Genomic DNA, 12,086 nt, shown 5'->3' with positions numbered 1-12,086 from the left:
CCACTCCTGATGTTACCACATGCCAGAGGCATGACACTGGATGTGTAAACCCACTTGTGATATTTTTACAGTGAATAGCCTTTAGATCTTACTCCCTTTATGACAGTTCTACTACAAAGAAAACACATGATCCATATGAGAGAACTGAGTGTTCACTTTGCATATTGGATAGTAATCACACTGATTTCATGGAGCTGTCTCTAAACAGGTTTCCCCTAACAACTGAGATCTGAGTTTCAACAAGATGGACAAGCAGAGCAAAGGCTAGAATTAAACTGTCACAAGCATTGTATCTTACTCAGCACCTGATGAAATTCCTTAATTGCCATTTACACTTTTGGTGTATCAATCTTTTTACGTGGCTCAACATCTAAGGACATATTACCATGACATAAACAATCAGAGTAATTACAGGAGCAGATATTTTGCAACCACACCACAGCTAATAGACTGGGTTTTTTACACAATGCAAAATGCATAAATTACAGGACATGCAAACAATTTGTGGACCAAATGCTGCCCTTGGTGAGGCAATATGTGGCCATAACAGACATTAGGAAAATTGGTGCTCACGTGAGTGCGGAGAGCATTAAGCCCTGCTTTAACTGACTAATGCAATGGCCTCAGGCACTGGATCTCAAATGTTGGACAGCTTGAAGGCTGGCTCTGGTGTTGCTGCATAGTACAAACAAATGGTATAGACTCTTGGTTCTTGCTTCCTGCTGTTATATTATCTGAAAAGATATTCTTAAAGATATTTACCAGTGCAATTTCCCTATCTTCCTCAAATACCGTGCTAGAACAGTCTCAAACACTCCCCAGCAGAGTGGGATGCATATGGCTGCTCCCACTCACAAGGTGCAGAGCATCCTTTGGCCTGTGCTTGAGGACAGGTGTGACACCAGGAGCGTTTCTGAAGAAAATCACAGCACAATGGCTCAAGTCACCGGTTTGTATGCTAGAAGCAGAAATCTGTCACAGTATATCCTGGGGAAATCTACTTAGCCTGGTTGCTGCCTTTGGCCAGGCTGGGCATGTCCTCACTGCCCTCAGAGCTGACACTTCTATCTATGGAAAGGAGAAAGAAGAAATCCCAAGCAGCTCATTGTGTCTCAGGTGGGACCCCCATCTCTGCCTCCAGTCCTTTGTGCCTGTGACAGCTCCTCTTCCTTCCCCTCAAATGTGGCAATGCTGCTAAACCAAGGAATCCCCAAGCTGATGTTCACCCAGCTTGGGAAAAGGAGGGGCAAGGAATCACCTTTTGTTTTGTCCCCTCCCTCTGTCACATTGTAAGCTTGGGTTGCTGGAGATTGAGGAATCACAGACAGAGCAGGAATGGGGCTGGAGGAACAGAGATCCAAAGCAGGCCAGGACTTCCAGGAGTGGGATGAGGAGGAATTGATACTGGGGCTGTGTGGCTGGCTGGACCTGGTGGTTAAATATCTGCATGTTCACAGCAGCAGGCAGAGAGCACTTTGCATTCCTCAGCACCAATTTCAACACTACCTTGAAACACAGGGAAAGGAATAAATTTTACTTCCTTTGGAATAAACAAAATGCCTGGTGAGCTGAGCAAGACATCCTAAGCTGGCATGGAGCTGGCAGTACTTCTCTAGGAACCTCATGGTTATGGATGTGATACAGCAGCTCCAGTCCACCCCTCTTAGTCAGGTGACCACCAGCCATGCATTCACAACAAAGCCCTCAACAGGATGGGCTCAAAGCATTCACTGGGGTTGCTGTTAGAAAGCAGCTCAGTGTTCAGGGGCACCCCATCCCAGGGCTCCATCTTGGACACTGCCTGGGGAAGGATGGAGGAGACCTCCCTCCCTCTGCAGGACACAGCCAGGCCACCTCACCTCGGGTATGCACACACATGGAGGGGTGCTGATGTGTGCAGGCACTTCAGGTGGGTACACTTAGGACAGACGTCTGCAGCTGGAAGAATGACCCATGTGGGAAAGCAACCAGACACTAGTGGCTATAAAGCTGAGATATTACATCTAGGAAAACAACACTGCTGAAACTGGTAACTGAAAAAGAGTCTGGGAGATAATTGTGTGGGTCATTCAAGGTCATCATTAGTCCCTCCAGAGAGTGAGAGGTCTGGTTCTTGGTGAATTTGGAGATTCTGATTAAGTGGTCTTCTACTGCTGCAATGAGCTACCCTGTGATGGATACGAATATTGCCTGAGAACACCACAAATAGCCTTCCTCTATTAGTAAAATTACTTCTTACCAAGTCATATTAAGTTACCCCTCTTGGCTGTGAGTCAGAGGTATAATACCTGAGAGGCAACTGCTAAAGCTGTTAAGATGTCTTGACCATGTGTAACAGGTGATTTGAATAAATTACATTGAGCCATAGCTTAGTGTAAAGCTTTTGGGCTTTCTTCGCCATGTGCAGCAGTACCTTGCCAGGGAAGGCTTGTCACACTGTACTGGCAGGAATGTTTGAAGCTACACTTACTCAGCCTTTGTCACTTCTAATTAAAACCCAGTTTTAGGACACCCCACTGGGTAATTTTTGAGCAAGAATAATTAATGAGATGTTCGGTCAATGAAAATGTTTCCACAGAGACACTATAGACATCATCACAGAAGGTGTTTTGGGGGTCAAAAACTCAAGGTGGAAGGACCGCTCAGCCAGATCATCCACAAAGGCAAAACATAACCCCTGGGTGTGTTAGTGCATTTGTAGGGCAGTGAAGATTTGGGAGATGTGGTAGGATACAGTGGCCAGGTCTGTTCCTCTGGGATAGTCCCCATACTCACCCCATCAATGTGGTGGAGCTGTAGGGTCTTGAGGACACCCTGGTTCTTGGGGGGTTGGACACCAGGGATTGGGGCTGGCTCAGGCACAGGGCAGAATGTAGAAGGAGATCAGTTCAGTCATAGATTTAAGCCAAAATGTCAGATAGATGAGTTTTTTACAAAATGCTCTGTTCCTCAGTATACAGTGAACACTTACTGCTTTCACATCAAATTTAGCATTTAAAAGGCTTAGGAGCCTTTTAAAATTAACAAGGGGGACAGGATGGCAGAATTCCTGTAGCGTACATAGAGCATCTTCAACAAAGCAAACTCTGCTTAATGGAGACTATCACAGAGCTGAGGATGGATTTCCCATCCCATCTAACCAGTAGAAAGGGCCATTTCAGTACCATCTATTGACATGTCCTGGCAATTCTAGTTTCAAATCCCAGAGGAATTAAAAATTGCTTCATCTGGGCCAGGTGCCTTGTGCACCTCAGGCAGAGGCATTGACTTCAGTCTCTGTAGGGCACAATTTTCAAAGCCTACCTCTGTCTGAATGTGCATGTTGTATGACAGGCAGTTCTTAGTCTTAGGCCTGCAAATGACTAGTAGGATAACTGGTGCTGGGTAAGATATCACAAGCAGTCAAAATGTTGTTTATTTTTAAATAATCACATGTATTTCCATATGTGGAAAAAAGAAAATTAAGTAGAAATGAAAAATAATGAAGTAGTCCTCAAAATGTTACTTTATATCTATTGGATTACAAGCAAATGCCATTCAAAACAAGCTGGAAAACTTTTCTTTCTGCTAAAAGTTTCAAGCAGCTTTTCATCTCAAAAAGCATGAGAATAATTGTCCTAGAGAAATAAAGTACCTGAAATAACTAAATCAAGGTTCCTGGGGCACAGCTGGGGAGGCTTAAAAGCAAAATAAAGTTATTGAAAACAGCTGAAAAGTGACTGAAGAAAAACAGCCTTTGCTAGTATGAGCCAGAAGCAGCTCTGTATTTGTGTGCTTGGAGTTTTGCTCATGGTAGGCAGGGCTGCTCCTGGAGACACATAGTCTGAGACTGTGGCTGTTTACTGAGGAGGTAAGTGTTCAAATTTATTATAATTTGGTATATGTTACTTGGTCTGAATCCACAGTATTATAGTGGGAAGGAACAAGGTTTCTATTCAGAGTATTTTCTTGAACCAGAGGAGATGTGGGGGAAGGAATTTTTTTTTCCTGGGGCATGTCAACAATGTTCTGAAGGATGTACTCATTGAGGATATTTTTGTTGTTTTTTATTGCAGTAGTGTTATTCTTTTCTTTCTCTCCCTGAGTCATGAGCTAACTTTCATGGAGGTTTTGAATGCAGTCAAAACTTGCTCTGTGGTGGGCATGATGGGAAAATACCAGCTGATTCTTTATTATGTCTGTAGGAGAGAAAAACATCCAGTCTTTCTGCAAAAATATCTCATTTCTATCAGAAAATGTCCTGCTGGTTGTGTATGATATTTCCTCTGAAGTCAAATGTTCCAGGGCACAATCTAATTCTTCACTTTTTTTATCGGTGGGACACAAACCTTGAGGATACACAGTTGTGTGTGCTTCCAAAAAACAGAGGTCTTGAAGGAGGACACTGAGAGAGTGATTCTATGTTCTGATTCTAAGGGAGGTAAAATAAATTGTCTTGTAGGTTATGCATCTCATGAGTTTACACCACCTGTGCCAATTAATGTATGCTGGTGTGGACTACCCTTCAGTGGCTGAGATGTATTCTGGGGCTGGTGGCACAGAAGCTTTGGCAAAAGTATGGAAAATTTACAGGGTACAAGCAGCAGACCACAGTCCAGCCATGTCCTGGACCAGTTATGGATGTTCAAAGTCTGAGATGCTTCCTGTGGCATTGCCACCCAACATCAGCAATCTAACACAGCTTATGAACTCAAGCTGCGTTCAAGAACTTGCAGTCTGGACTTCACCCAGAGGCTGAAAGGGAACAGTTATCTCCTCACTAAAGAGTAGAGGTCAACTTTCTAATAGCATCTGGGATAGTCCTTGCAAGGATGAATCATTCTTGAAGTACTCTGTCTTGACTCATGCTACACATAAGCTTCCAGGGGAATATTCTAAGCTCTTCTGTGCTGTTATAACCAAAGTCACTGTAATTATCAGAGAAATGGAATCAAGACCCAGAGAACTGCTCTTTTCTTTCTGTATAGAGAGTGATGGAGACTTTAAAAGGCTTTGGAATACTCTCAGGACTCCACTGACTGTAGGGTTTGGTGTTTTCTGTGTGTCCTTGTTCCTTTTATTTTTCCATTGCTTCAACTTACAGTCAAACAAAAATGGCTTTCTTTTACAGCTAGCCTCAATTTACAACACAAAATTCTGGGTTTGTTTGTTGTGCTGGTTTTGGCTGAGTTAATTTTCTTTACAGTAGCTGGTATGGGGTCATGTTTTGGATTTTTGCAGAAAACAGTGGTGATAATAAGGAAATTGCAGTGCCTACACAGCGTAAAAGCCTTTTCTGCTCCTTACCACGTCCCACCAGTGAGGAAGCTGGGGGTGCACAATGAGTTGAGAAGTCGGACAGCTGACCCCAACTGACCCAAGGGAGATTCCATCATACTGAGCACATACAGCTGGGGGAAGAAGGAAAGGGAGACATTTGGAGGGATGATGTTTGTCTTGCCAAGTCACTGTTATGTGTGATGGAGCCCTGCTGTCCTGGGGATGTCTGACCATCTCCTTGCCCATGGGAAGCATGAAAGAATTCTTTGTTTTGCTTTGCCTGTATGCATGACTTTTGCTTTACCTGTTAAACTGTCTTTATCTCAACACACAAGTTTCTTCACTTTTATTCTTTCAATTTTCTCCTCTCATCCCGGAGGAGTGTGTGTGAACGAGTGGCTGTGTGGGGCTTAGTCACCTCCTGGGGTTAACCCATATCATGTGTCAAGGAGATCAAGGGTAAGATAAATATCTAAAATATTTTAGATCAATTATTCTTTAGTAAAGGAGCATTAATATTGTGTATCTTCAAAAACTGCATCTTGAACTTCTTTGTCCTAGGCATGTGTCTGTTAACACTAGTGTAAGCATTTAAATGTTTGAAAGCAAACACTTTCATTGGGTTAAGTGAAAGAATCAATTGCAGGTATCTTATACATTTGCAGAAGGGGCCTCCATTAAACCCATCATCACCCCTTCAAATAGTTCTGGAATTTTATGAGGCAGGTACACAAAGCACAGGGTAGATATCTAAATTTCTGCTTTCATCTGCAAGTGGTGGTGGCGGCATAAGTGGGTTCCTGGGGAATTTAAATGGTACTGTTTTTATAGGCAGAGTTATGGCCATCAAAATTATTTGAAGGAGGGATTATTTTTTTTTTTTATGCACATACCCTTAACATGCATCTAATGCCATCAGAGAAGAATCTAAATATTCCTGGCATAATGGCATTAGGGCACAAGTTAAATAGGCAGGGGTTTGCAGGCTAATCTGGTGCTTTCTTGTTTTCTGTCTCTTTCTTCCTAACTGAATTATCACATGGGGTACCAAAGCTTTCTTGGAAAGGTGCATAGGGTATTTTCTTATTTCAAATGCTGAACAAGGTGGTTTCTATCTGTCATATCAACAACGGAGTGTAACCAACTCTGTCCTAAACTATTCCTCTGTGGGGCTAATAGTATCCAAGTGCCAAGGATATCCTATGCATTGGCACTGGATATTCAAGAAATGAAAATGAAGCTTTTTAACTCCTTTTAACATTTCAAAGACATAGAGGGTATGTTTGCAGAGCACACTAATGTAGTGCCATGCAGGATAGATGAATTTGCCCTAGGAGAGCCCAAAAAACAGGCTGGGCAGCAACACTGCTGCCTGACAGCCTTTGACCCCTGGCACAAAGAGCTCACACCTGCACTCACCATGGTTATCGCTGCATGGCTGTCACTCCTCTGGTGGATTTCGGCCTCTGTAAGGACATGCTTTTAATCAGTGTAGGTTTACTATTTAATCACTTTTAATCCTCTTAATTTGAATTGGGTATCTGAAGAATGTGGCAATTACTCTAGGCTTTGAAATATTTGGATTCGTGTCTCTACTTTATGGCAGCTTTTCAGGTCAGTAAAATAACTCTTAAATACTGGCCTATTAGTGTTTCTGAAGGCTGCTGGTGATTTTATAAAAAACTTTACTGATTGGGGTCAGACACAGCTGATTAGTAAAGGCTTAAAAAGATGTAGAGGAAAAATTTCTAATCACAAGAATGGGTAAAGTTGGAAGAGACTAAATTTGGTTTGTTATGTGGTCCAACCTCCCTGCTCAGGCAGGGTCATCCTAGAGTACCTGGTGTGGGATTGCATTCAGACAGTTCTTGAATATCTCCATTGACAGAAATTCCAAGACCTCTCTGGGCAACCTGTTCCAGTACTCTGTCATTCACAGAGTGAAGTAGTTCTTCCTCACATTCAGGTGGAACTACCTGGGTATCAGTTTCTGCCCATTGTCTCTTGTGCTATTGTTTGGCAGCACTGAGCAGAGCCTGGCTCCATCCTCTTGACACCCTCCCTTTGGATACTGATAGACATTGAGGAGGTCCCTTCTCAGCTGTGTCTTTTTGAGGCTGAACCGACCTAGCTCCCTCAGCCTATCCTTGTAACAGAGATGCTGCAGTCCCTTAATCATCCTCACAGCCTTCCTCTGGACCTGTTCCAGGAGCTCCATGCCTCTCTCCTACTGAGGAGCCCAGAACTGGACACAGCACTCCAGGTGCACCTCACTAGGGTTGAGTAGAGGGGCAGGATCACCTCCTTCAATCTGTTGGCAATGTTTAATGCACCCCAGGTACCACTGGCCCTCTTGGCCACAACGGCACTGCTGGTTCATGGACAGCTTGTTGTCCACCAGGATCCCCAGGTCTTTCTCTATAGAGCTGCTCTCCTGTACGTCAGCCCCCAGTCTGTGCTGGTGCATGGGGTTATTCTTCCCCAGGTGCAGGACCCTGTATTTTCCTTTGTTAAATTTTAGATGGTTCTTCTCTCCCCATCTCTCCAGCTTGTCAAGGCAAGAGATGGTGTTGAAAGCCTTGCTGAAGTTGAGGTAGAAAACATCCTCTTCTTTCCCTTCATCCATCCAGGTAGTTGTTTCATCATGGAAGGCAAGCAGGTTGGCCAAGCATGATTTATCTTAAGCGAGTCTATGCTGACTATTCCTGATCACTTTCGTGTCATCCATGTGGATAGGGATGGCCTCCAGAATGAGGTGCTCCAATCATTTCTCCAGGGACTGAGGTGAGGTTGACTGGCTGGTAGTTCCCTGGGTCCTCCTCCTTGTCCTTTTTGAAGATTGGGGTGATATTTGCTTTCTTGCAGTCCTCAGACACCTCTCCTGATCTCTATGACCTTTCAAACATGACTGTAAGCAGCCTTGCTATGGTGTCTGGCAGCTCTCTCAGCACTCATTGATGTGTTCTGTCAGGGCCCATGGACTTGTTGATGTCAGGTTTACCTGGGTGTTCTCTAACTCATTTTTCCTTGACCAAGGAAAATCTTCTTTCCATCATTCCCTTACTCTGGTCTCATGGGTCAGAGATTCCTGAAGGCTGTCAGTGAAGGCTGATGCAAAGAAGGTGTTAGGCAACTCTGCCTTCTCTGCATCCTTTGTTACTAAAGTCTCCCTCTATTTAGTGACAGGCCCACATCATCCTTTGCTTTTCTTTTGTTATTGATGTATTTGAAGAAGCTTTTATTTTCCTTGACATCCTTGGCCAGATTTAATATCAGATGGGCCTTGGCCTTCCTGGTCTCAGTCCTATTTACTCTGAAAATATCCCTGTATTCATTCAGAGTGGTTCAACCCTGCTTCCATCTCGAGTGTGTTTCCTGCTTACACGTGAGTAATGACAGGAGTTCTTTAAACATCCACACAGGTCTCTTCACACCTTTACCTGACTTCTTGCTCGTTGGGATGCACTGTTCTTGAGTCTGGAGGAAGTGATCCTTGAATATCACCCAGCTCTCTTGAACCCCTTTTCCCTCTAGTGCCTGTTTCCATGGGTTTCTTCTTGGAAGATCCTTGAAGAGGTTGAAGGTAGCTCTCACGATGTCTGTGGTTGCAATCTTGCTTCCTGCCCCATTTCCTCCTTGCCCGATACCGAACTCCTAATCTCATGGCCATTGCAGCCAAAGCTGCCCCCAGCCTTCACATCTCCAGCGTTGGAGGCCTTCCCTGTTTGTTAGCATGAGGTTGAGAAGCACACTATTCCTTGCAGGATGCTCCACTACCTGTGTCAGGAGGTTGTCATCAGTGCTTTCCAGGAACCTCCTGGGCAGACTGTGCTTTGCTGTTGCTCCTCCAGCTGATGTCAGTGTAGTTAAACTCACTCACAAGAACCAGTGCTTGTGATTTTGAGCCTACTTAGAGCTGCCAGTAGAAGGCCTCACCCACTTCCTTCTCCTGATCAGGCTGCCTGATTCTGTACAACTTCTAACATTTGTTTAATGAACTAGCCTAGAGTTTTCTGCATTAGAGGTGTATCTGGGTTTCCCCTACTGTTACTATAACCAACTGAACTGCAAAGGTTAACTCGTTTTCTGGGACTAGCATACTGTGTTTAACTCAAAAATTTTATTGGAAAGGCTGTCCATGTGCAACTGGACCTGGCTTGGAAGAGCAATGCAGCACTCATGAGAGAGAGGAGCCTTTAAACCTTGCCACCTGGGTAGAAGACAGAGTTGATATGGGACAAGGAGGTGGGGACAGTGTTATTGCCACTACAAACTACAGAGCAGAAGGGTAAAACTACAATTTGGTCTTCATGAAACAAGATAAAACATGGAGGCTTTCTCATTCCAGTTAGTCAGTACTGGTGTGTTTTGGAAAGGCTGTGTTCTACAAACACATGCCAAGCACACCTCTCTGAAGAAAGCAAGCCTTCAAAACCGCTCTGAACACAGTGGGCCTGCTGGAAGGCTCACACTGATAAACAGGCTGGTGAAATTGGAAGGACTAATCTCAGCTGTTGCTTGGGGGTGGAATGGAGCCTCATGGCCTGTAAGAGAGGCAAACAGTCTTGGTTTGTCTGCCAACTAAACTGAACGAGGTCTGGAGGATATGCTTAGGCACTGGGTCATGATTATCTCAGCTATTTGGAGGTGTGCTGCTTGACCTAGCTCAAGCCCATTTGAGAAGAATCCTCCTTAGACAATGGCTGGGCACCATTTGGGGACTTTATGGACCAAGACTGGTCCCAAGAAGCAGCAGATGAGGTAAATGGGTTCACAGGAAGGGTTTAACTCATCACAAAGGCAGCAGAGCTTGACCTTGGTTAGTTTATTAATACAAATCTATCTAGGGAGATTTGCTTATAACTTGCAGAATTACTTGCTGTGTAAATCCATTACTCAGGCCATGCTGTAATGAACAGATAGATAATGCCAAGCAGGTATCTCAGTTCCTGCCTTGGCAGACTGTCAAAAAAGGGTGCTAGGTTTGCTAATGGACTTGTGCTTTTTCCTGTTCACCTGGCAGAACCGATAAGAGCAAATAGCAATGCTGAGCATTAGAAGCTATCTAGACAGGTCATGAGTGATTAAGAAGAGGTCAGTGCAGACAAACAAAAGAAACAACAGAAATCAGAAAATGCAGACTGGGAAGGGAAGCAAGGTCAACAAATACGTTAGCAGAAAGATCACTGAACACAGTTATAAACAAACCTGTTGCAGCCAGTTTTCTTCTAAGGGGTTATTAATATGCCCAAAGGTGGATGGGTATCTGATAGCACTTGTCAAACAACCCAAGTCCCTGAAGTCAACAGGCACTCAGCATTGTTGGTGCAATTTCAGTTTGGAACATTGGTGCTTCAGAATATCTGATCTGCTGCAGGTGATTCAGTTTCTGCCCAGTTGTGTTTCTTGGGGTTTTTTCTCGTTTACTTTAACTGGTACATAAGCATATACTGCAATAATGCAAGTGATCTTTTCCTTTCCATTTTGGTTACTCATTTCTCCTGATCTGGTCTGATTTTGATGCTCAGTGATCTGTATGTGGCTGCTTTTACACAGACACCTTCTACTTTGGCATAGACTCATTGTTACTTTCCTTACTGCAAATATAATTTAGTCTCCTGGCATAGGAATTAGGTATTTAGATAAATATCGAGGCTGTGCTGCATTTCCAACACACCTATATTCCAGATGCTGGGTTTTTTTAATTTACAATTTTCTGTTGATTATTCAGGGATTGTCCCTGTCACCTACATCTTAGAAGACAGCATAGGAAATTGCTCCATGCTCAGATTCCCTTTGACATTCTCTAGTTTTCTTACCCTTGGGCTTTTTCTTAAAGAATCCAGCCTTTTGTTTTCTTCCTACATCCCAGTCTTTTAATGCAGTTCACACATTTATGGCAGGAAGGAGAGGGTATAGGGATGAAATTCCTCTGCCAAAACTTATTCAACTTGTTTCATACCTTTGTGCTACCTTTCATCCAGGATAAGGATCAACAGCCAGTGTTAAATAGTCCATTAGTCAATGGGGGCAGCTTACACAGACAAGAAATCTGGTATAAATCAATTCTCCTCACAGATAATCCATGTTTCACATATGGTTTTTAAAGATCATCTATGCTTTTCCAGTAGCTCAAACGGGAACACAAAAATACCAGCAAGGGGTATGTTTATAATATGTAATCAGCATACCAGGACTAATTTGCAAGTATTGTCCCCTCTATCACAAAATAAGATTTCTATTGCAAGGTCTTAATATGGAACTTTAAGTCTCTCCTCATGCCTATTTATTGGGATGCAAAGCTCTTCACTCTATGGTCTGGGAAGCAACACCATGCAGTCAGTGGTCAGTTGCCCACATATGGATGCCCCCCACGTTCAGTGCTGTCCTGCTACTACCACACTCTGCAATTCAGAGCTGAACAAACTTTTCAGCATAGCTGCAAATTCTCTCATAACTGGTTTGAATTGTTTCCTTCATAAACCTGTAGTTAAGTACTCAGAACTGCTCAACATTGACTTATTTTTAGCTTATCTTCACCTGATTCTCCCTTCTTCCCATGGCACTTTGATACATTGCATGTAGCAACTTCTCTCCCTTGTCACTGTCTGTAACACAAATTCATTTAGTTGGTGTAAACTGCATTCATTTCAGATGATAATTTGGCACCTACTTTTTAAATAACCCCTCCAAAATTCCTTGTTGTCTGTACTAGAGATGATTCTGAGCTGAACCAATGGAGATCAAAAAGTGGTCATCACTTACACACTGCCTCATGCGCGACCTGTGTTGTTCAGATGGCTGGACTTCTATCAAATACATGTAAA

The sequence above is a fragment of the Aphelocoma coerulescens genome, chromosome 4 (genome assembly GCF_041296385.1).
Source record: "Aphelocoma coerulescens isolate FSJ_1873_10779 chromosome 4, UR_Acoe_1.0, whole genome shotgun sequence".
NCBI classification, from domain to species: domain Eukaryota; kingdom Metazoa; phylum Chordata; class Aves; order Passeriformes; family Corvidae; genus Aphelocoma; species Aphelocoma coerulescens.
This window is presented reverse-complemented; position numbering follows the sequence as displayed.